The sequence below is a fragment of the Stenella coeruleoalba genome (assembly GCF_951394435.1).
Source record: "Stenella coeruleoalba genome assembly, chromosome: 3".
Lineage (NCBI taxonomy): Eukaryota > Metazoa > Chordata > Mammalia > Artiodactyla > Delphinidae > Stenella > Stenella coeruleoalba.
Window position 1 is genome coordinate 165,115,711 of NC_137148.1, and position 24,796 is coordinate 165,140,506.

Consider the following 24,796-nt stretch of genomic DNA (forward strand, 5'->3'; position numbering starts at 1 on the left):
GGGAGAGGCCACAACAGTGAGAGGCCCGCGTACCACAAAAAAAAAAAAAAAAAAAGATGGGAGGCAGCAGTGGGCAAGATGGTGACTCCGGGGGGACGTTTGTTCACAAGCTGCTTGGGTTCCAAAGACTCACATGGAAAATCTGTTAGATCATAAGGGACACCATCTCTTGGGGGGAGGTGAGGGCCGTGGCCTCCCCAGGCCCTCCGTGGCTGGCTGCAGCCAAAGCTGCTAATTTGAAAGACAAAAGGCGGGTCTTTCTGCACTAAAAACCAGCCAGCTGCACTGAAAAAGAAGCTCCCTGGGACCAGACCTATTTTTTTTTTTAATATCAACTAGGCTAGCATTGTCCAACTGCCTCCCTTGAAAAAGAAGAAAAAAACAGTGCTCTGATTCCCAAGCAGGTCTTCTTTAAAGGCCAAGTTTCAATTTAATTGTGATGTCTTAACAACCTGCTATCCTTTTATTTTTTTAACTTAGTGTAAACTAAGGCCTCTTGATGCCTAAGGGTTTACCCTCCTCAGGACAATACCAAACTGTTATCAAGCCTTACTACGGGCCTGCTCTGTTCTAAATGCCTGCTATATAATAATGCATCGAATTTCACCTTTGTCAGAATCCCAGAGACGGGTGTTAATGTCATCCCCATTTTACAGACGAGGAAACTGAGGCAGAGCAGAGAATAATGCCCCTCCTCCAGAGTCACAGAGTCAGTGAGGGTCAGAGCCGCAATTTGAACTCCTGTCATCTGGCTCCCAGCCCAGGAGTTCAACCACACCCCAGACCAAAGACAGCCGGGCCCCACACTTGACCCCAAGATCCACCTGAAACCCTTCAGCCCTTCTGAGAGCCATTCAAGCCCTGGGACCCGTCGTCTTTCCCAAGCGCTTTGTGCATGAAAAAAGAAATCGTCATATATGTAATGACTGAGTATTATATGATGACAATTGGATTCTAGATTTGGGGCTGCCTTCCGTTTCTCAGTCCACCGCGAGCAGGAAGGGAGAGGCCAGGAAGTGGGAATGGGGAAGGGTTTGCTGACCGCTTCCCCGACCTCCGCTGTTCTGCGCTCACCGGACTCGGGAGCCACAGTGCCACCTGGTGGCTAGTTGTGGCAGTTGCAGGTAAGAAGAGGTGAACTCAGGGGAGTGTGGGGTCCCCCTGGCCTCCGTCTCCCCACGCAATGACCAAAGTTGGCTTCTTATGGAACACTTAATCTGTGCCAGGAGCTGTTCCAGCCCAGGGGTGCTCAGAATTCTTCTGCAAAGGGCCTCAGAGTAAATTTTTTTGGCATTGCAGGCCAGTCTCTGTTACAAAGACTCAACTCTGTAGCTGTAGCCCAAGTGGCAACAGTCTTCACGCAAACCCACCCGGCTGCGTCCCAATAAAACTTCATGGTTACTGAATTTTGAATTTCATAGAATTCTCACATATCAAGATATATACTTCTTTTTATTGTTTTCAACCACTTAAATATGTAAAAACGTTTCTTAGCCCGTGGGCCATACAAAAACAGGGGTCCAGCTGGATTTGGCCCCCTGACTTAAGCTTGCTGGTGCCTGTTCTAGAAGCTGGGAACCTGGTAAAGAACAAACCAGAGAAAACTTCCTGCCCTCGTGGAGCCAGTGGAGAGAATACAGATAATCAACAAAATAAAAGCCAGATATATGATACCTATGAGTTGGTCATTGGTGCTAATGAGAACAGTAAAGTAAGGCAGGGGGAATTGACATGTATAGGGCCTGAATTTTAAATAGGTTGGTGAGGAAAGGCTCACCGAGGAGGTGACCTCTAAGTAAAGGCTAGAAGGAGGCGAGGAAGGAGCCATGTGGGTATCTGGGGGAAGAGCACTTCCGGTAAAGGGAACAGCCAGTGCAAAGGTCCTAAGGCAGGACAACCCTGATGTGTTTGATGAACACGGAGGAGACCCATGTGGCTGGAGCAAGGAAGCAAGGTAGAGGGTGAAAAGAAGTGAGAGCAGGGAGGTGACAGGCAAGGTGACAGGGACTTGAGGACCTTGGGGAGGACTTTAGTTTTTACCTGAGTGAAGTGGAAGCCATAGCAAACCTAGGGCAATCTCAACTACCACTGAGGTCACCTTCAGGTTAAACGTCTCTCTTTGGGGTCCAGTGGCATTAATCATTTTACCCACAGTCTCATATAATCCTAAAGAATCCTAATTTTCCCACTGAAAACCATGGAACTGTTCTGTTGGGTGTTGAAGATGGAGGCACTGGAGGGGAGGGGCAGAGAATAAGTGGGGAAATTGATTCACTAGAAGAATCAGTGTCTCCATCCTCACCTTGCCTATCCCCTCCTCTCAGCTCAGGCTCTGGGGACCAGACAATTCAGGCCACCACCCTCAGCCCCAGCTGGTGACCTGCAGGATGGCTAGACCTGAGTCCCCACATCCTAGAAATGGTCAGTTCTGACCTAGGAGTCGAGATCATGCCTTCCCTGTCCTGTCTGAGCCTCCAGATGCCTTGGTAACCCCTGGAAACTGTTTGCCCATCTGCATAAGGAGCAAAATAATAGTAATAATAATAATAACAGCAACAGTACCTACCCAAGCTGCTTCATGATTCTATTGTGTGCATGCAGTAAGACAAGAAACGTAAAAATATTTTGGAAAACAAAGACATGCTGCACCATCTTATTTATAACAATGGAGATGAGGATTAAATGAGTTAATATATATAAAGGGCTTGGCGCTGTGCCCCACACATAGTAAGTGCTCCATAAATATTGGATATTATCGTTATCACCTCAGTGTATTATTCATGATACTCATTGCAGTTCGCTTAGCTCTCCTCTCTCCACCCTCCATTCTCCCGCCCACGTCCTCTATTTGATGATGATGATGATGGCGGCTCAGAACTGGCTGCTCAGACCGTGGTCCACCGACAGCAGCATTGGCTCCAGCTGGGAGCTTGTTAGAAAGAAATGCAGAGTCCCAAGCCCTAGCCCAGACCTGTTGAGTCAGAATCTCCATTTAACAAGACCCCCTCCCTCAGGTGTTCAAAAATGCAGTAAGGTGTGTGAAGAACTAGCCTGGAAATTTCTTCCTCAGGGAGGCCTTCCCGGCTCCCCCCAGACTCTTGCTCGGCCCTTTCTGGGCATTATTCCTGCTTGTCACCATTTGTTTCATGTTGGTTTTTCCTGCTGAGTGGAGAGTGTCATTCTGGAAAGAGCGGACTATTGACTGATGTGTTCCCAAGGCCCCACATGGAGCTGAGAACAGAGGTAATGTCCTAAATATTGGTGTAAGGAAGAACGGGGCAGAGGAAGGGAGGGGTGAAGGGGTGAAGAAAGGTGGTAGGGTAGGCGGAGAGGAAAAGGGAGGGAGGAGGGAAGGGGATGAAGGGGAGAAGGGGAGGAAGGAGGGGGATAGAGAAAGGAGGGAGACAAAGGAGAGGAGGGAGATAGATGGACAGAGGAAGTGGGAGAAGAAAGGAGAAAGGGAGGGAGGAGGGAGAGGGATGGAGAGTAGGAGGGAGGGAGGGGGAGGGAGAGGAGAAAGGAGAAAGGGAGAGGGATGAAGTGGAAAGGGGGAGGAGGGAGAGGAATGAGAGGAGGGAGGTAGACGGAGGGAGAATGGAGGAAGGGGAAGGAGATAGGGATGCAGGAATGAGGAAGGGAGATAGAGTGCGTGGAGAGGAGAAGGGAGGGAGGAGGGAAGGGGAAGGAAGGAGGGAGAAGTGAAGGGGAGGAGGAGGGAGGCAGCATCTCCTCACTCAACTCTTTGTGCAAGAACCTCCAAAGTGGGTTAGGTGCACCCCCAGTGAGTACATCTGTGAAAGTATGGAACCAAATTCTCGAACTTCCATGTCTGCTACTGTTTCATCTACAATGAAGCACTGGACTTTATTAACCCTTCATGTATGGTTGACTAAATCCACTTAGCTGCTTGGCAGCAACCCTCCCTCATTCATTCTCATCTGGTGCCTTCATTCGACAGATATTTACTGAGTGCCTATGGGTGCCAGCCTCGGTCTCAGGGGCTGGGGACACAGTCGAGCATCCTTGCCAGGGACGTTCTAGTGGACAAGACAGAAAAGAAACAGGATAAAGAACCATGTCGTGGTGATGCACTGTGGTCTCCTGAGACCTGTGTAAATGGGTTGATGGACTGGGATATTGGCTGGTGAAGTGGAAGATCCCTGCCTGGAAAGAAAGGGTTGAAGGAAATAGTAACAAGAGCAGAAAGGAACAGTGAGAAATGGCAAAGCTGGGACTCTCCCCTCCTGGTACCAGGACTCCATCAGTCACAGGAAGAAATAGAAACCATAGTGATCTCATTGAGTATCAGAAGATGGCCAAAAAACATCCCAAATTCTCACGAAGACATTTTGAAATGTGGAGTCATGTTCGCTATGGTTCGCTTCATCTTGGTGGGCACTGTGCCTGGGTGGGATTCCTAAGGATGGGCAAAGCCGCTATAGTTAACAGGATTTGAAAAAATAAAGTTTCAAACAGACGATTCAGAATGGGGCATATTCTATAGGACAATTGACGTGGTTTATTCTATGATAAATCACAACGGGATAGGAGAACGTGAGGGGTGGGAGAGAGAGAATCCTTGTAGACTAAATAAGACTGTAGAATTACCATATGAGCCAGGAATTCAAGTTCTATGTATAGATCCAGAAGAGTTGAAAACAGGGTCTCGAATATATATATATATATATATATATACACCCATGTTCACAGCAGCATTAGTCACAATCTCCAAAAGGTAGAAACAACCCAAGTGTCCATCAGTGGATGAATGGATAAACAAAATGTGGTCCATCCATAAAATGGAATAGTATACAGTCTTAAAAAGGAAGGAAATTTTGACACATGTGACTCCACGGATGAACCTCAAGGGCATTATGCTAAAAGGACAAACACTGTACGATTCCACTTAAATGAGGTCCCTAGAGCAGCCAAATTCACAGAGACAGAAGGTAGAATAGTGGTTGCCAGAGGATGTGGGGAGGGAGGATTGGCTGTTAGTGTTTAATGGGGACAGACTTTCAGTTTCCCAAAATGAAAGGAGTTCTGAAAATGGATGGTGGTGGTGGTTGAACAAAATGTGAATGTACTTAATACCACGAGCTGCACACTGAAAAATGGTTAGAAGGGTAAATGCTATGTTATATCTATTTTCACCACAACTTAAAAAAAAGAGATATGGCCACCAAATGCAAGACACAGACTTTCCTGACTCAAAGAAATCAACTGTAAAAAAAACAAGCAGGGAAATTTGAATGTGGGCTGGAAATTAGGTGATGTAAAAATCACTGTTGGGCTTCCCTGGTGGCGCAGTGGTTGAGAGTCCGCCTGCCGATGCAGGGGACACGGGTTCGTGCCCCGGTCCGGGAAGATACCACCTGCCGCGGAGCGGCTGGGCCCGTGAGCCATGGCCGCTGAGCCTGCGCGTCCGGAGCCTGTGCTCCGCAACGGGAGAGATCACAACAGTGAGAGGCCCGCGTACCGCAAAAATAAAATAAAATATATTTTTTAAAAAATCATTGTTAATTTTGTCAGTGTGATATTAGTAAGAAAATGTCTGTGTGCTTTAGACATGTAGTCTGAAGTTTGTAAAATCATATAAGGTCTGGGATTTGCTTTAAAATAGCTCAGAAAATAGGAAAGGAAAATGGATTTATGATGTAAGGCTGACAAAATCTTGATAATTAGTGTATTTGGGTGATGGGTTTGTCGGGTTCACTGTGCTCTTCTCTCTGCTCTTAGTGTATTTGAACATTTTCAGAATAAAGAACTCTGACAAAACACAGTGTTTGAAAAGTGAAGACAAACTTCTAAAACACGATAGCGGGGGGAGGGGGAAGGGATAAATTAGGAGTTTGGGATTAACATATACACACTACTATATATAAAATAGACAACCAACAAGGACCCACTGTATATACCTCAGGGAACTCTACTCAATATTATGTAATAACCTATAAGGGAAAAGAATCTGAAAAACTATATATATAGTTACCTATATAATCACTTTGCCGTACACCTGAAACTAATAAAACATTGTAAATCAATGATACAATTAAAAAGTAAAATAAAATAAAATTTTAAATAAAAATGAACTTAAAAATTAAATTTTAAAATAATAAATAAATAAATAAAAATTAAAATGTGTAACACACACACAAAACACCTTAGCAACAGTATTTTGTACCACTAAATTTAAAAAATTAAAACCATTTAAACATACTTATCTCACTGATGTCTCATCCTTTGGGCATTTCTATTTTTATGTATATTTTATAGTGTATATAATAAATTCAGCAGAATACTTATATAATCGATACGCAAAAATATATACATTATGTGTGTGTTGAAAATGTGTTTGTTTTACTGGTAGGGGTAGGAGATTAGAAGTTTGGAGATTGTAGCTATAAAGACCCTTCAAGTCTTTTTATGGTCCTAGAAAGTGACTGGAATGGGAAACTGGGGCATAAGTTAGCCATTCAAGGAGGTTGTGATGGAAATGGCACTGTAAGCAACGTCTCCTGATTCTGAATACCCTTCAATGCTTCTCTCTTTCTCCCTGATGTGGCTGACTTTATTTTCTGAGTTACTTAAGAGAAAATCCCTGCCACTTGCTGCTGTAGAAACTCTTCAGCCAAATGATTAAGAGTTTGAGTTTGGGGCTTCCCTGGTGGCGCACTGGTTGAGAGTCTGCCTGCCGATGCAGGGGACACGGGTTCGTGCCCCGGTCCGGGAAGATCCCACATGCCGGAGCGGCTGCTCCCGGTGAGCCATGGTCGCTGAGCCTGCGCGTCCGGAGCCTGTGCTCCGCAATGGGAGAGGCCACAACAGTGAGAGGCCCGCGTACCGCAAAAAAAAAAAAAAAAAAAAGAGTTTGAGTTTGGGACTCCAACAGGTTGGGGTTCGAATCTCAGTTCTGCCAGTGTCTAGCAAGCTACTTCGCCTCTCTCAGCCTCCCTTTATTCACCTGTAAATTGGAGATAATGTAGAATCTGCAGCGTGGCAGAGTTATGACAAGACAACAAGATCAAAAGTGTCTGGCATACAGTAGGTGCCCAATAAACATTAGCTGTCATTATTATTAGAAATTACAGTTATCATTTTCCTTGGGCAACAGGGTTTTTAAATTCTTTAAGTCACTGTGACACTTTTCCTTATCCTAAAAGTCTATTTTCAGTGGGTATGCAGAAATAACTCACTCTAACCCCTTAAAGAAGCCTCATTTTCTGCAAGAACTAATCAAATTTCTTTTTCAAAAGAAAATAAAAGGGGCTTCCCTGGTGGCGCAGTGGTTAAGAATCCGCCTGCCAATTCAGGGAACACGGGTTCGAGCCCTGGTCCGGGAAGATCCCACATGCCGCAGAGCAACTAAGCCCGGGCACCAGGACTACTGGGCCTGCGCTTTAGAGCCTGCGAGCCACAACCACTGAACCTGCGTGCTACAACTACTGAAGCCCGAGCACCTAGAGCCCGTGCTCCTCAACAAGAGAAGCCACCGCAGTGAGGAGCCCGCACACTACAACGAAGAGTAGCGCCCGCTCACCACCACTAGAGAAAGCCCACACGCAGCAACGAAGACCCAATGTAGCCAAAGAATAATTAATTAATTTTAAAAAGAAAGAAAATAAAAGGAAACAGGAGGAGAATGGAAATAAATGGGAAGGGAGGGGAGAGAGAAGGCGAGTCCTGGAGAGGGGATAAGAGAGGAGTGGTATTTAGCATTGCAGCTGCAGATATTAGGTGCACCCTGGGTATTTATGAAATGATGGGTGGGTGGATGGATGGATGGATAGAAATACAGACAGGCGAATGGATGTAAGGATGGATGGGAGGATAGATAGGGAGATGGATGAATGGATAGATGGCTAGAAAGATGGGTGAGTAAGTGTGTGCATGGAAGCATGGATGGATGGATGGATGGATGGATGGAAATGTGTGCAGGTGAAGGGATGGATGGATGGGGAGGTGGATGAACGGATAGATGGATAGAAAGATGGGTGAGTGGATGGTTGGATGGATGGATGATTGGTGAGTGGATGTATGGGTGAGTGGATGGATGGACAGGTGGGTGGGTGGCTAGATGTGTGGATGGAGAGGAGAGATTGTCAAAAGGAAGACAGCATGGGGGAAAAAAAATAAAGCTTGGTCACCACGTTGCCTTTCTAGATGTTGCCTGAATGTGCCACCAGATGTCAGCCTAACCTCAGGAAACCACCTCAGAGGCCACATGGGCTCCACCTTTCTCACCTAACCTGAAGCCCTCCAATTCAAAATGAGCACTGGCTCCTTTCGATAATACAGTTTTCATTGCACTCTGTACTTACGCACTCCTCATCAGCACACTCCAAACCCAACTGGCATTTATAACCCAGTTCCCCCTTCCAGCAGACAGAAGGAAGCCTGGTGAAGACACTGTTAGCTTCCTAGAGGTCAGACTGGCTGGCGTGAAGTGGGTGGGAGAAGGGATTTCCGGGTCCCCAGGAGTGATAGTGTCCTTGTCAGCCTCAGCTCCAAGAGCCCTAAACTCATATTCACATCCCACTTCCCTGCCGTCTGCCCAGGAATCCACTCAGCTCTGAGCCTTGGCCAAAGAAGCTCTTGAGAAAAAGAAAAAGAAAAAAGTACCAGCTCTCCCTCCATATGGGGGGACTGAGCCTTCACACAAACCGCCTTCAACCCTCCAACAGCCTAGAAAGAGAGACTTCAGGGGTGGTGATCGAGCCCAGAGAGGTCACTTGCCCGAGACCACACAGCAGAGCTGTCTCAAAGCCCACCCTTCCACCCTATGGTGGCTCCCAGGAGAAGACCCACTTTGGGCGTCACTGGCAAAGAGAAAGGGGTCCCAGGACCCCAGAGTCACCGGACTCACCACATCCTCCCAACCCGGCACCCACCCCCTGCCCACCCCACTTCTCAGGTTTAAGCTCAGGGCTTGAGGTGGAAGTGTGATTCCCGCTTCCCCCCCTCGCCCCCACCCCCCACCAGAAAGTGGCATTTCTCATCCTGGTTCGGAAATGTCCATCCCATTGGAAAGATTTGCCAACCCCTCTGAGTGGACACTCACAGAACCCCGGAGCAGAGTCCTGCGAGCACGCCCCGCCACGCCCATAATTAACCCCTTTGTTGCTGCCCCGTGGGTGCCCCAGGGGTTCACAGAAGGGACTCCAGGCAGCGGGTATGGATCAACAGGCTGGGAAGGAATTTGAGATTTGAGATTTCAGCAACCAGCCCAGCCGTCTGAATCCGCCCCCGCACGCCAACCCCCACCTCCGCCACCCCGCCGCAGAAGCTTGTCAGAAACAAGCGTTACCTGACCCCAAGAGGCCCCGTTTACTGCTCCCCAACCCGGGTCCCTGTCCCGGGCTGGGGCTGGCTGTCCACCCCGTGCATACTCACTCCCATTCTTTCCTCCTGGCCTGGGGGGTGCTGTGGATTTTGTGTGCCTGGTGGGCCAAGATGACATCCCGGTGGTCCACCACGCCGCCCCGCCGCTTCAGGGGAGGGCCCTTGCAGCCGCCGCTCATCAGGTGGGTCCGCGAGTCCTGAGGGATGCTGATTGTGCCCGCGGGGGCGCCGTCCGTACCTGCAGGCCCCAAGCCGCGGTCGTGCAGGGCATCATAACTGCGGGGCGAGAACATGGGGTCCAGGACCCGGGAGGACTTCGACATCCATGGGCCTCACGCAGAAATCCCAGGGTCTTCTGCCTCCAGCCCGGGATGAAACTAGAGGAGGAGAGAGAAGAGAGCGAGAAAGAGCGAAGGTAAGGGGGATGCAGAGAGCAAACACAGGGAGGAAGAGAAGGGAGGTCGGAGGACCGCACAGGGGGCTGGCCTCCTTTACAGGAAGTCAAAATACACCCCAGGCCCGGCCCAACGGGATTTAGTATTTCCTTGGCAACTCGGGGCTGGGAAGCCAGTTCTTAGGAGCTGCCCAGCAACAGAGGCAGCACCATGGAGCAAAAGACTACGAGGCTGTGTCGCAGAGCACTCGGTCCACCTCCCAGGTGCCCGCCACGGAGGGTGGGACCCCGTATTTCTCAGCATCTCAGTGTTGTCCTCGGCAAAATGGGTCATCAAGAGCCTGCTTGTTCACTCTCGGCTGGTCCCTGGGTCCTGTGAGCTCCAGAGTGTCATTTAGAAAACTAAAAGGGCGAGTTCAAAGGTCGTTTTAAAAATCCACACAGGGTATGGCCATCTGTGAGTGAGCCCGCTCTTTGCCACCTTGGCTGGTTCTTTAAAAAGAGAAAAGGGACAGAGTTCTTGCCTCTCATGAATATATCAGGTGGATATTCAGCCCCAGAGGGACTGAGAGCCCGGAAAAGATCTTTGTCTCCATTTCATTCACTTATTCACTCAACAAACGCTGAGCGAGCAGCCACTGTGTGCAGGCCTTGCACTGGGTGCTGGGGACACAGTGTAAATGAGACATGCGAATGTTTCCCTCTTCGTGGCATGGAGGTTCTAGAGGGTGAGGTAGACGCTGAACAAAATAAGTACATCGTGTGGGGATTAGGAGTTGAAAAGCGCAGTGGAGGGCAATTAAGCAGGAAAGGTATATTCATTTGCTGGAGTTGCCATAACAAAGTACCACATGCAGGGTGGCTTAAACAACAGAAATTTATTTCCTCACAATTCTGAAGGCTGCAAATCTGAGATCAAGGTGTTAGCAGGGTTGGTTTCTTCTGAGGCCTCTCCTTGGCTTATAGATGGCTGGCTTCTCCCTGTGTCTTCACATGGTCTCCCCTCTGGGTGTGTCTGTGTCCTAATTTCCTCTTCATTTTACCTTAATTACCTCTTTTTTTTTCTTTTTTTCCCCAAATGGTAGGAGAACTTTATTTTTTTTTTAAAAAAGTCCTCTCTTTAACCTGGCCCCTTCCCCCACCACTAAAAAGCAGGTTTATTGCTGAAAAGGAATCCATTTATTTGAGCATACTCTTTTTAGGCAATTTCAATTTCTTCCACTGTCGGAACATTACTCTGTATTTCTCACTGCCAGTCTTCTCTTTAAACACTTTTTTTTTTCAGGAGAATCTGCATCACCGTCTCTGTTTCTGCTTCTTTATCCTCTCCCGTTAGAAGATCCAACCTATCTCCCACTTTCACCATGCTGCTTTTCTTCCATAATTTTCCCCCATTTAGCCTGAGTTCACCTTTGTGGGGTTTACTTTATTTCTTCTGATATCTAGGCCTAGCTTCTGAATAACATCATACCAAAAAGACTGAGCTACTTTTGTTCAGGTCTTTATAATCTTTGACCCCAGTGGGGTCGTCCTCAGGCTTCTCTTCCTGCTCACTCATTATGGTCACTCTCTTCATCAGAGTCTCCTCCATCTTCTACTTTTTGAAGAGTCTTTTTAGTGGATTTCCTAGAGCTTATATGACTTTTGAGTCTTATGGAAAATTGGAAAATATATTCTGGAGATATTAAAAGCCTTGGGAGTCTCAGTGAGACAATGTTACACAAAAGTGTTTTATGGGAATTCCCTGGCAGTCCAGTGATCAGGACTCTGTGCTTCCACTGCAACCAGTTCAATCCCTGTTCGGGGAACTAAGATCCTGCAAGCTGTGCAGTGCGGCCAAAAAAACAAAAATGTTTTATAATGTGACGCATTTAACTTGGTACTAGAAAAACAAAAGTATTGATTCCAGGAAACACAGTGTTCGTGTGAAGGTGTCTCTGCAGAGTCCAATCCAGGCATCTGACTTTCTTTAAACACTGCTGGGCAATCTGACACTAGCCATAGCCATGGTGCAAATGACCTTCCCGGGTCCTCAAGGTCAAGGGAAACTGGACACCAGCATCCTTGAGCTCCCGATCTGCGCCTGCTGCCAGCAGGAGCAGCCAGACCCAGGGGCAGACAGCCTCATCCCACTGGGCTCCCACAGACCCTACAGCCCCCGGGGTCCACAGGGCATCCCAAGCTGGCCAGATCCAGGCAGGATGCGATAGACTCACAGGGAGACCTGGCAGGAGTGTAGGCAGGGAAGAGGAGCCTTAATTATGTCTTTAAAAGACCCTCTCTCCAAATACAATCACATGCTACTGTGGGTTAGAACTTCAACATATGAATTTGGGGGCAGGAGATGCAATTCCGCTCACCGCAGAGGATGACAGGAAGTGATGGGTGGGCTGGTTATTGTATTAAATAGGGGGGTCAGAGATGGCCTCACTGAGGAGGTGACATCTGAGCAGAGGCCTGAAGGGGGTGACGCAGTAGTTCTGCTGGGTATCTGCGAGAAGAGTGTTCCAGGCAGAGAGAACAGAACATGCAAAGGTCCTGAGGCTTGGCTGTGTGTGACTTGCTCAAGGAACAACGAAGGGGCCTGGGTATCTGTGAGTGAGGAGGAGAGTAGAGGAGATGAGGGTGGGGAGGTGACGGGGCAAATCACTCAGGACCTTGGTTCTTCTAGGAGTGAGATGGCCCATGGCTTTCAGATCCACAGCTCACCCAACAGCATATTTTTAACCTCAGACTGATTTTCTCCACCTATCAGCCCCCACCACTAGCCTCCCAGTGTCTGTCCAAGAAAAGTAAACCCACTGGAAGGCCGGCATGAATGAAGTAGAATTAGAAGCCTAAATCTCATGCACAAATATTGCAAGAGTCACCTCAACACCCAGAGGTGTAAGGAGATGGGTGCAAAGAACCAGGTGTGGGAATAGAGGCTAATCTCCCTCCTGACTATTTCCTCTTGCTCTGCTTAAAGGCTTCAAAGAAATGAGAGCTCTCCCAGCCTCTCCTAAGAAGACCAACTCATCATCTCTGATGGTTCAGCTTCCTCTCATCATTCAGGCTATGGTCAGATGCAGGCACTCCCCATCACAGCTTCCAATGAGGTCTTCCTCGTGGGGCGTTATCTCAGGATGTTTGTGCCGTACGTACAAGGATCTTGACCTGTATTGTTTGCCATTGGGTCCCTGACACCTTAAATATTTCTTACCTGAATGAATGGTCTTAGCGCTGCGTCTACCCAAGAAAACATCATCAAGCACCTAGAAAACTGCTGCCGGGGATCCAGGACTTCTCCTAAGTAAGGAAGGGATGAAGCGTGGTGGGAAAGAAGGCTTATTCCAGAGCCTGGTCCAACCCCAGCACGCAACCAACTAGCTGTGTGGTCCCCAGCATTACTTAATCCTCTGAGTCTCTGTCTTCTCCTGCACGAGGTGGGGATAATCATAAGTAGTACAGAGAGCCATTGTGAGGGGTCAGTGGGTTAACCCATGGGAAGGCAGCGCCCTGAGCACAGCACCAGGCCATGGAAAGCGCTTGGTCCACATTGGCTCTCAGGTGGCTATTGTGGCAGGTGGGTGGAGCCTGGAAGCTGGGGGAGGGCGGGGAACAGCTGCTCAAGCAAACACCATCGAGTGTGCTCTGAAGAGCCCTCACAGGTGCTTTTAACAGAGCCCCACCTGTCCTGTGTGTACACACAAGAAACAAACACATCCCCGGCCAACGGGCGCTTCCAGCCAGGTGTCCTTCCCTGGCACCTGCGGGGGCCCGTGACGAGGTGTGCTGTTCCCTCTCTCTGTTTGTCCAACCACAGTGCAGAGAAAATGGCAAAGCGTGTGGGGTTTGCTTCCCCTAGAAGCAGCCAGGTTCCACGAATAGACGGTGCAAAGAGATGACAATGAGGGAAGAGCAAATAGAAGGAAAGAAGCGGCATTAAGCCTGAGGCCAGAAAAAAACCTTACTGTTAATGTAATCAGAATAGAACTTCCCTGAAGTACCAGGTATCACGTGTGTCTACTTCCCCGAATCCAAACTGAAACCACACTTGAGAGGGGGGGTTGACCCCCATTGCCAAGCCTGGACCAGCCTGAGTTGCCATAGCAACCAGATGGTACCTGGAGATGCTCCTGATTAATACAGGCTGGTCCAGGAGCTACCAGGGGAAAAGCAGGGAGGGAGGGACAGCAGGGAAGTCTGGGGGCCTTCTGTGTACCACCCCCATATGGACAGGGACATTTACACAGCTGGGCTGGGCACCAGGCTTCACTACCCACAGGTGAAACTACTAAAAATTAGTAAAAGATATGGTACCTAAAAGTAGAGGACTTATGGTTACCAAAGAGGAAAGATAGGGCGGAGGGATAGGAGGGATAGGATTCCTAATTAGGATTTTGGGAGTAACAGACACACACTGCTAAATATAAGAAAGATAAACAACAAGGACCTACTGTATAGCACAGGGGACTATTCTCAATATTCTGTAATAACCTATATTGGAAAAGAATCTGGAAAGGAATATATATATGCATATATATGGCACTTTTCTGTATACCTGAAACTAATATAACATTGTAAATCAACTATACTTCAATAAAAAAATCAATTAAGGGAATTCCCTGGCAGTCCAGTGGTCAGGACTCCCCCCTCTCACTGCTGAGGGCCCGGGTTCGATCCCTGGTTGGGGAGCTATCAGTAAGGTCCCACAAGCCACACAGTGCAGGCAAACAAATAAATAAAAATAAAGTGTGATTTTAAAAATTTTAATACAAAAATTAAGTTAAAATAAAAGTAGAGGAAAAGCGTTCTCTAAAACTTCACAGGCTCCTTAAACACATTAGAGAGGATGGGAACTCAAAAATGCCCCACAAGTTCCTTCATCCAAGAAACAAAAATAAGATCAGGCAGGGCCTGGAATGTAACCCTACAAGGCTTCAATTTATTCACTGGTGTGGGAGGATGTCTTTTTTCTCCATTTGGGAGGAAAATTTTAAAACTAAAAATAGCCAGTAATTTCACTCCTAACTGCATCTAGCCACTGAAAGTCATGTTCATAAAGCTCTATTCATAGTAGCTTAAGACTGGAAACAACCCAAAGGTCCAACAACAAGAAAATAGTAAAATAGGGTGTGATGCATCCATCAAACAGAATACTACACAGCAATGAAAAAGAATATGCCACAGGCAGTGTGGATGAATCTCGCAGACGGACACAGAGCAGGACCCACTGTGTGATTCCACTGATATGACGTTCAGAAACAGGTAAAACTAATCTATGGTGATGAGAGTCAGAATACTGTTGACCTTTGGGGTGGAAGGGGTGTTGGGCTAAAACAACAAGGGAGCCTACTGGTAGGACTGCCAGATAAAACACAGGATGTCTAGCTATATGAGATATACTTACGATAAAAATCTATTCATTGTTTATCTGAAATTCAAATTTAACTAGTGGTCTCCTATATTTTTTTAATTTGCTTAACCTGACAACCCACTGAGGGGATGGAAATTCCTTAAACCTTTACCTGGGTGATGGTGGGAAAACAGTATACAGACGTGTGTAAAAATTCATTTGTGCAGTTTTCTGCATATTTGTTACATCATTACAAATATTTTTAAAGCTAAAATAATCATTAAATTCATTAAGAGAAATTAGATATGCCCTTCCTCCTTACAATCAAACTTTGAATTGGGCAGAAAAAGGGATATAAGCCAGATATCCCCACCCAAACACAAGTCCCAGAGGAAGTGGGAAATCTACTCCCTCGTGTTACAGATAACACTGAGGTTCAGAGACGTGCGATGGCTCACTCAAGGTCAATCAGCCTGGAGCAGACAGGTCAGGGATGTAGATGCAGGTTTCCTGGGACTCCCAAGGCCTCTCTCTGAGGTCCAACCCAAAGTCTGACACTGAGCTTTTTCCTTGCCAGGCCCACTTCTCCCAAAACATAAACAATCTGGGGTAGGAAGGATTTTGTCCCCCATGATCTTGGCACATGAGTATGTTACATAACATGGCAAAAGAAAGTGGAATTAGGTTACGTGCTTTAAAATAGGGAGAGTATCCTAGGTTATCCCTATGGGCCCAAGGTCATCACGTAGGCCTTTAAAAGTAGAAGAGGGAGGCAGAAGAATAGGTCAGAGATGCTATGGAAGGTGAGGCAGGAGAGATAAGAAGCATGAGAGGGACTTGACCCATGGTCATCAGTTCTGAGATGAAGGGGCCACAAACCAAGGAATGCTGGTGGCCTCTAGAAGCTGAGAACAACCTCCAGCTTCCAGCCAACAAAGAAACAGGACCCCAGTCCTGCAACAGCTTAATACCAACTTCTGCCAATAGCCTGAATGAAAAAGCAAACGGCTTCTTCCCAGAGTGTCCAGAAAGGCACACAGCCCACCAACACCTAGATTGCAACCCAGCCAAGCCTATCAGACTTCCAGCCCATGGAATCTGTGGGATCATAAACGCATGCTGTTGGTAAGCTAGTCATTTTGTGGTCATTGGATAGGGCAGCACAAAAAAACTAATACACAATCCCAATCATGTAGAATAATTTTTACAAGAATTTGTAAAAACTGTGAGATTATTTATATGTATCCATATATATAGGTATCTATATAGATGCATATATGTACATAAACATATATACATAAAAGTCTGTGACTTTTTTTGCACTTAATAATATATCTTAAGTGACAGTCCGCACCAGTTCCTATAGGGTTTTCGAATGACTCCATAGAATTTATCTAGTGTGGACATCAGGCTCTTTTTCATTTTTTGCTGTTCCTCAAAATGTTGTAGCCATCATTTTGTACATAAGTCCCCATGAAGCTGCTACAAGTTTTTCTGTAGGATGAATTCTAGAAGTGGCCTTGCTATCAATATTTTAAAGATTATGTGCGTTTTAAAATTTGACAGATACTGCCACCAAAATGAAGGCAACACCCTGGGGAATAGATAGTGATCGGGGACTAAACTCCCAGCTCCTCTTGAATTGGTATGGCCATGTGACTCATTTTTACCCATGGAATGTGAGCAGAAGTGTAGAGTATCACCCTGGGCCAAAGATTTAAGAAGCAGGTGTGCCCTCAATAAGTTCCCTTTCTCCTCTCCTGGCTAGATATGGAAGACACTAAGGGCCCCCTGTGTGGTAGAGCCATGAAAGCATGGTGGCCTAGGTCCCTGAGTCACTGTGTGGAGGAGGAGAGCCATCCACTGAATAGGAACACCCTCCCAGGGCAATCAGGTGAGTTAGAAACAAACTTCTGCTGTGTTTAACTTTTTATCCAACTGGGAACCTACCTGTTACAGCAGCATTCCTGACTTAGTCAGCTCGGGCTGCCATAACAAAATATCATAGACTGAGTGGCTTAAATAGCAAACATTTACTTTCTCACAGTTCAAAAAGCTGGAAGTCCAAGACCAGGTCAGTTCCTGGGGAGGGCTCTCCTCCTGGTTTGTAGATGACCACCTTCTCTCTGTGTCCTCACATGGAGGAGAAAGAGAGAACGAGTTCTCTAGTATCTCTTTGTATAAGGACACTAATCCAATCATGAGGGCCCCAACCTCATGACCTTGTTTAAACCTAATTACCTCCCATCTCAAAATACCATCCCATTGGGGGTTAGGTCTTCAACATATGAATTTAGGGGGACATCAGTAAGTCCATAGCCTTTCCCTAACTAATATACTACTTGATGGAAGTAACACTGGCTTCATTCAATGAATGTTTTTCTTGTGCTCTGAAATCTTTGCATTCAAGGGGAATCTACACAGGTGTGGCATCCTGTTGAGAACACCAAAGCATTTATTAAAAAGAGAGCTAATCATGCAGCTCAATATCAAAAACACAAACAACCCAATCCAAAAATGGGTGGAAGACCTAAATAGACAATCCTCCAAAGAAGACATACAGATTGCCAACAAACACATGAAAAGATGCTCAACATCACTAATCATTAGAGACATGCAAATCAAAACCACAATGAGATACCACTTCACATTGGTCAGAATGGCCATCATCAAAAAATCTACAAACAGTAAATGCTGGAGAGGGTGTGGAGAAAACGGAACCCTCTTGCACTGTTGGTGGGAATGTAAATTGATACAGCCACTATGGAGAACAGTATGGAGGTTCCTTAAAAAACTAAAAATAGAGCTACCATATGACCCAGCAAACAATCCCACTACTGGGCATATAACCTGAGAAAACCATAATTCAAAAAGAGACATGTACCACAGTGTTCATTGCAGCACTATTTACAATAGCCAGGACATGGAAGTAACCTAAGTGTCCATTAACAGATAAATGGATAAGGAAGATGTGGTACATATGTATAATGGAATATTACTCAGCCATTAAAAGAAGCGAAAACTGAGTTTTTTGTAGTGAGGTGGATGGACCTAGAGTCTGTCATACAGAGTGAAGTAAGTCAGAAAGAAAAAAACAAATACCGTATGCTAACACATATACATGGAATCTAAAACAAAATGGTTCTGATGATCCTAGGGGCAGGACAGGAATAAAGACGCAGATGTAGAGAATGGACTTGAGGACACAGGGAGGGGGAAGGGTAAGCTGGGACTAAGCGAGAGAGTAGCATGGACATATATACACTACTAACTGTAAAATAGATAGCTAGTGGGAAGCAGCTGCATAGCACAAGCAGATCAGCTTGGTGCTTTGTGACCACCTAGAGGGGTGGGATAGGGAGAGTGGGAGGGAGGCACAAGAGGGAGGGGATATGGGGATATATGTACACGTATAGCTGATTCACTTTGTTATACAGCAGAAACTAACACACCATTGTAAAGCAATTATATTCCAATAAAGTTTTTTTTAAAAAAAGAGAGCTAATTATAGCATCTCTGCAAGAAATCATTTCCTCTCACCTCTTTCCTCTTGTTCTCTCTCTCAGCCTTCATTCTCTTTCTTCTACTTGTTGTTTGAGCTTCTGTTAGGCAGTCTCATTCCTTCCAATCTTGCTCTGTATGCTAAGATCTGTCAATAAGCCATCTTAATCTAGCCCCAGACAAAACAAGGGTTGCTAAGACCCACGGAAAGAAATGGTATCCCCTCCTGAGTTCTAGGCTGAAGAGTGTGAACTTCAACAGACCGTGGATTCTAACAACCAAGGCGAAGCTAATCCAAATGTCATTTTGAACTGACCTTCAAATGCATTCGTCACTTTCCAGATGTTTTATTTGGCTGATAGTAAAAGTGATTTCCGGACCCTGAACAGACAACCTTCAGAGCAGGTAGCCAGGTAAGGAGCAAGTGTTAAGACTCTACCTAGAAGTGAAAACTTTTGACAGGGAGCAATAAAAGCAAAAATCAACAAGTGGGACTGCATCAGACTAAAAAGCTTCTGTACAGCAAAAGGAACCATCAGCAACACAAAAAGGCAATCTACAGAATGGGGAAGGATATTTGCAAACTATATATGGGATAAGGGGTTGGTATCCAAAATCTATAAAGAACTCATACAACTCAGTAGCAAAACAAACCAAAAAATGGATTAAAAAATCGGCAGAGGAACTAAATAGACATTTTTTTCCAGAGAAGACATCCAAATGGCCAACAGTCACATGAAAATGTGCTCAACGTCACTAATCATCAGGGAGATGCAAATCAAAATCACAATGAGGTATCACTTCACACCCTTTAGAATGACCGTCATCAAAAAGACAAGAGATGACATATGCTCACAAGGATATGGAGAAAAGGGAACCCTCATGCACTGTTGGTGGGAGTGTTGACTGGTAACAACAGAAAACAATCCAAGTGCACATCGATGGATGAATGGATAAACAAAATATCCAATGGGATATTATTTGGCCTTGAAAAGGAAGGAAATCCAGACACATGTTACCACATGGACGCACCTTGAGGACATTATGCTCAGTGAAGGAGGCCAGTCACAAAAGGACAAGTACTGTTTGATTCCACTTATATGAGGTCAAATTATAGAGGCAGAAAGTAAAATGCTGGGTGCCAGGGGCTGGGAGAAGGGGAAATGGGAGTTAGTGTTTAACGGGGACAGAGTTTCAGTTTGGGAAGATGAGAAGAGTTCTGGAGATGGATGGTGGTGATGCAGAACATTATGAATGTACACAATACCACTGAAGAATTGTTAAAATGGTAAATGTTATGTTATGTCTGTTTTACCAAAAAAAAAAGTGTAGAAAAACTCTTAACAGGGGCTTCCCTGGTGGCACAGTGGTTAAGAATCTGCCTGCCAATGCAGGGGACACGGGTCCGAGCCCTGGTCCTGGAAGATCCCACATGCCATGGAGCAACTAAGCCCATGCACCACAACTACTGAGCCCGTGTGCCACAACTACTGAAGCCCACGTGCCTAGAGTCCGTACTCCACAACAAGAGAAGCCACTGGAATGAGAAGCCTGCACACCACGACAAAGAGTAGCCCCCGCTCACCGCAACCAGAGAAAGCCCACGCACAGCAACGAAGACCCAACTCAGCCAAAAATAAAATAAATTAAAACAAAACAAAAAACAAAAAAACTCTTAACAGGTGATCCAGAAACATCCACCCACCTTCTCTTTTTTTTGGCCGTGCCACGTGGCTTGTGGGGGTTTAGTTCCCCAGCCAGGGGTTGAACCCAACAGTGAGAGTGCAGATTCCTAACCGCTGGACTGCCAGGGAATTCCTGATCTTTTTTTTTTTTTTTTAATTTATTTTGGCCACGCTGCGCAGCATGCAGGATCTTAGCTCCCTGACCAGGGATCGAACCCGTGCTCCCTGCAGTGGAAGCTCGAAGTCCTAACCACTGGACCGCCAGAGAATTCCACCCCCCATCTTCTTGAAGGTACTTAAATATTCACAGTTACCCTAGAATTTCAGCTTTCTTGCCTCCCAGCATCAAATACCCACTTATTGAGGGCACCGATAAGTAGATCTAGACACAGACCGGAGCTCTCACGCTGACTCAGACCACCCAAAGCCACCCCATCTCAGGCAGTGTGAATTCGCCCCATACCCCACCTTTGCAACGAGAAGCTAAGAGCAAGGTGAAATGAAAAAGCCAGAGCCAACAAGAGCTCTCATCGCTTGGGGCCAAACTCCAGAATTGCCCCACATACAGGAGAACAGAGCTAAATAAAATGCCAGGCCAGATGGCAAAGGCTGAAGGCTAGGCCGAGACCAGCACGCCAGCATAGCCGTGAATACGGCTGCAAAGGTCCATCCCCTGGTGAGAAAAAACCATGTCACAGCTGGTCTCATTTTTCACCCGCTCGTTCAATTGCCCATCACGGCACAGGGATACACACACTCCCTCCCCCCAGGATGAACAGATCCCCTGGCACCGCCGGATGGTTTTCACGGCTTCAGGACACTGACTGGGATTTAGGAAGGAGAAAGGATGGGAGACCTCCAGGGCTTAAGCTGGTGGGCAGGATCCATGCGAGCCACTGAATCTCAAGCTGAATCCTCCTCCCAACTTCAGTTTCATGGCTCTGTTACCCTCCCCATCACTCACTCATTCATTCATTCATTCAGCAATATTCACTAAGCACCTACTGTGTGTCCGGCAGTGTTGTAGACACTGGGGACCCAGCAGTGAACAAAACAGACGTGGTCCCTGCCCTCATGGAACTCACATTCTAGAGGGGGAGACAAACAAGAAACAAGATAAACAAGTAAAATATGCCGATGGAGGAAAGAAAACAGGAGAGGAGGAAAAGGAAGGGGAAGGAGAATGTCATTTAGAGAAGGTGGTCAGAAAAGACCCTAGTGGGAAAGAAGCATTTGAGTAAAGATCTGAAGGAGGTGAGGGAGGAACCATGAGGGTGGCTGGGGGAAGAGCAGTCTAGACAGAGGCAACAGCCTGTGCAAAGGCCCTGTGGCTGGAACGTGTCTGGTGTGTTCAAAGAAGAGCTAGGAGGCCTGTGTGGCTGGAGTGGAGCGAGTGAGGGGATGAATGGGGGGAGGTGATAGAGGAAGGTGACAGGAACAGATGGTATGGAGCCTTGTGGACCACAGGGAGGACTTTGGCTTTTGCTCTGAGTAAGGTAGGAGGCATGGAAGAGTCTAAGCAGAGGAGGGACTTGACCTGACTCAGGTGTTCTCAGGCATCCTCTAGAGGTCAGATTTGTAAGAAACCCAAAAAGCAGTAGAATTGATCACACCAACCATTGTGGGACTCCCTCTCTCCCTCCTTCACCCCACATTCTACTCATCATCAGGGCTGCTGATTCTACCTCATACTTCCTCTCCCACTTTCCATGGTTCAGGCCCTCATTTGCCCCATGCAGATGGACCGTAATACTTTCCTCTGTGTTCTGAGTCTCTCCTCCCTCCAATTCATCATAGACTATCAGGGCATCTGTTGGCCAATCCCAAAAGGACTCCTCACTTCCAATCCTGAACACATCCCCAACTTCTGCAACTTTTTGCCTCCATCCTGAATGCCCTTCTATCTCCCTACCCCCCAAAGTCCAGCTCAAAAGATGCTTCTGCTCTGAAGCCTCCAAGATAATTCGTCAGTGCCCAAACTCCTCACCTGCCCACAAATGCCCATGGCTCTCTACCTCCAGCACCTGCCACTCCCTGCATGGGGCTAGTTCTGGCTGCAGGAGCGAGAGACACGCCAGAGGTGCTGGGGAGTTATTACCCTTGGAAGATTCCTCAACAAATGACTGATGGGAGTTGATAGAGAAATGGCCCCAGCTTTGCAACCAACCTGCTTGGATCCTGGATCTGCCCCCTCCTGCTGTGTGACCTTGGACAAGTCACTTCACCTCTCTGGGCTACAGTTTCCCCATCTGTAAAATGAGGATGATGAGAGCACATATTTCAGCGAGTTCTTGTGGGGATTAAATCATTTCATTTCTACATAATGTGCCTGGAACAGCATCCCACACATGGTAATTCCCTAAAGACGTGTTTGATATTATTATGACTGTGGCTACCATTATGATTCCACCCTCTGCTGAATCCTCAAAGCCTAGTACAGTGCCTGGCCAGCAGGAAGGACACAATGAACACTTATTGAAAGGTAGATCAGGGAATTCCCTGGTGGTCCAGTGCTTAGCACTCGGTGCTTTCACTGCGGTGGCCCGGGTTCGATCTCTGGTCGGGCAACTGAGATCCCACAAGCCGCAGGGCCAATAAAAAAAGGTAGATCAATTATTCCTCTTGTCCAGGGCAATATCACAATTGGACCCATGTTCTATACGCCGGACACCATTTATCATTCTTAAACTTGCTTGACTCTATTGGTGCTGGAAGGTTAAAAGGAAAAAGAAGAGACTGCCAGGAAAAAAATAATAAAACTTCTCCCAGGGGAGAGTGTTCCTCTAATGTTGGAACATTAGAGTGTTCCTCTAATGTTGCTCCCTTAAACTAAACTGTTAAGCATTTGCTCTCTTCTGTGTTCTCAGGAGTGGGTGGGTAGTTTTACCTACCAGCTGCATCTTTGGAATACTTTTCCTTCGATACATGTTTGTGACTTCTTGGTATTTTGCGTTAGTGGGGATTTCACAATCTCCCTCATTCATTCTGCAACTTCGGCCAGCCAGTGGCTGTGGATGGTTATAAACATATTAATACGTGACGACATTAACTCATTACGATGCTAATTATTAGTCCTGATGTGCTTCGTTTGTTCAGCAAATATTTACTGAGTACCGACTGTGTGCCACTGTGACTCAATTATTGCACATCTTGGGATCTTAAAACTCTCAAGAAATCGTCTAAAAGCTGCATCCCCTTAAGGCTGAAAGAAATTGTAGGGCTTCCCTGGTGGCGCAGTGGTTGAGAGTCCGCCTGCCGCTGCAGGGGACATGGGTTCGTGCCCCGGTCCGGGAAGATCCCATATGCCACGGAGCGGCTGGGCCAGTGAGCCATGGCCACTGAGTCTGCGCGTCCGGAGCCTGTGCTCTGCAACGGGAGAGACCACAACAGTGAGAGGCCCGCGTACCGCAAAAAAAAAGAAAAACAAAATTGTAGTGATAGTTTTTGCTTGGGGGAAATAGCTGGATACCAAAATTGGAACCATTTTTAGAAAAGGAAAAAAAAAAAAGTGAATAGCCCAGTTTCCAGTCCTGAAAAAAATATTTGAAGATGAGCCTCCCTACACTCTGTTCTTGGTCACTAAGAATTAACATGTGGATTAGTTGGGTCCAGAATATGTTTCCAATACTCATCTGACTTGCATGTCTTAGGGGAGGGATGGGTGGGACGCGCAGAAGAAAGGGAAAGCTGAAGCATGAACTACAGAAGAAATCAGAAGTGAAAAGAAGCCAGACACAAAGACCACCTATTGTCTGACTGCATTTCTATGAAACGTGGAGAAGAGGGAAATCCGTAAAGACAGAAAGCAGATTGGTGGTTGCCAGTCACTGGGGGACTGAGGAATGAGAATAACTGCTTCATCGGTAGAGAGCTTCGCTTTGGTGTGAAGAGAAAGTTCTGGAACTAGATAGAGGTGATGGTTGCACAACATTATTGAATATACTAAGTGCTGTTTAATTGTTCCCTTTAAAATGGTGAGAACAGTAGACTTTATGTTGGGTGTATTTTATAATTAAAAAAGTAAAGAAATTGGATACACACCTTTGCTCTGGAGAGAAATTTAAAAGTAGTCAAGTATAGCACAGGGAACTATACAAACTATCTTGTAATAACCTATAATGGAAAAGAATCTGAAAAGAATCTGAATATATATATATTCTTTATATATATATATATATATATATATATATATATCACTTTGCTGTATACCTAAAACTAACACAACATTGTAAATTAACTATACTTCAATTTTTTTCCTTTTTTTAAACATCTTTATTGGAGTATAATTGCTTTACAATGGTGTGTTATTTTCTGCTTTATAACAAAGTGAATCAGCTATACATATACATATATCCCCATATCTCCTCCCTCTTGCATCTCCCTCCATCCCACCCTCCCTATCCTACCCCTCTAGGTGGTCATAAAGCACTGAGCTGATCTCCCTGTGCTATGCGACTGCTTCCCACTAGCTATCGGTTTTACATTTGGTAGTGTATATATGTCACTTTGTCCCAGTTTACCCTTCCCCCTCCCAGT

General features: G+C 46.3%; 1 pseudogene across 1 annotated transcript; it reads right to left on the bottom strand.

Moving 5' to 3' along the window:
* Positions 1-10,721: 10,721 nt before the first annotated feature.
* LOC307184962 (mitochondrial transcription rescue factor 1-like) lies at positions 10,722-23,244 on the bottom strand (annotated as a pseudogene). Its single transcript has 2 exons — positions 23,152-23,244; positions 10,722-11,514 (listed from the first exon to the last, which is right to left on the bottom strand). The product of its transcript is annotated as a mitochondrial transcription rescue factor 1-like (transcript).
* Positions 23,245-24,796: the final 1,552 nt, after the last annotated feature.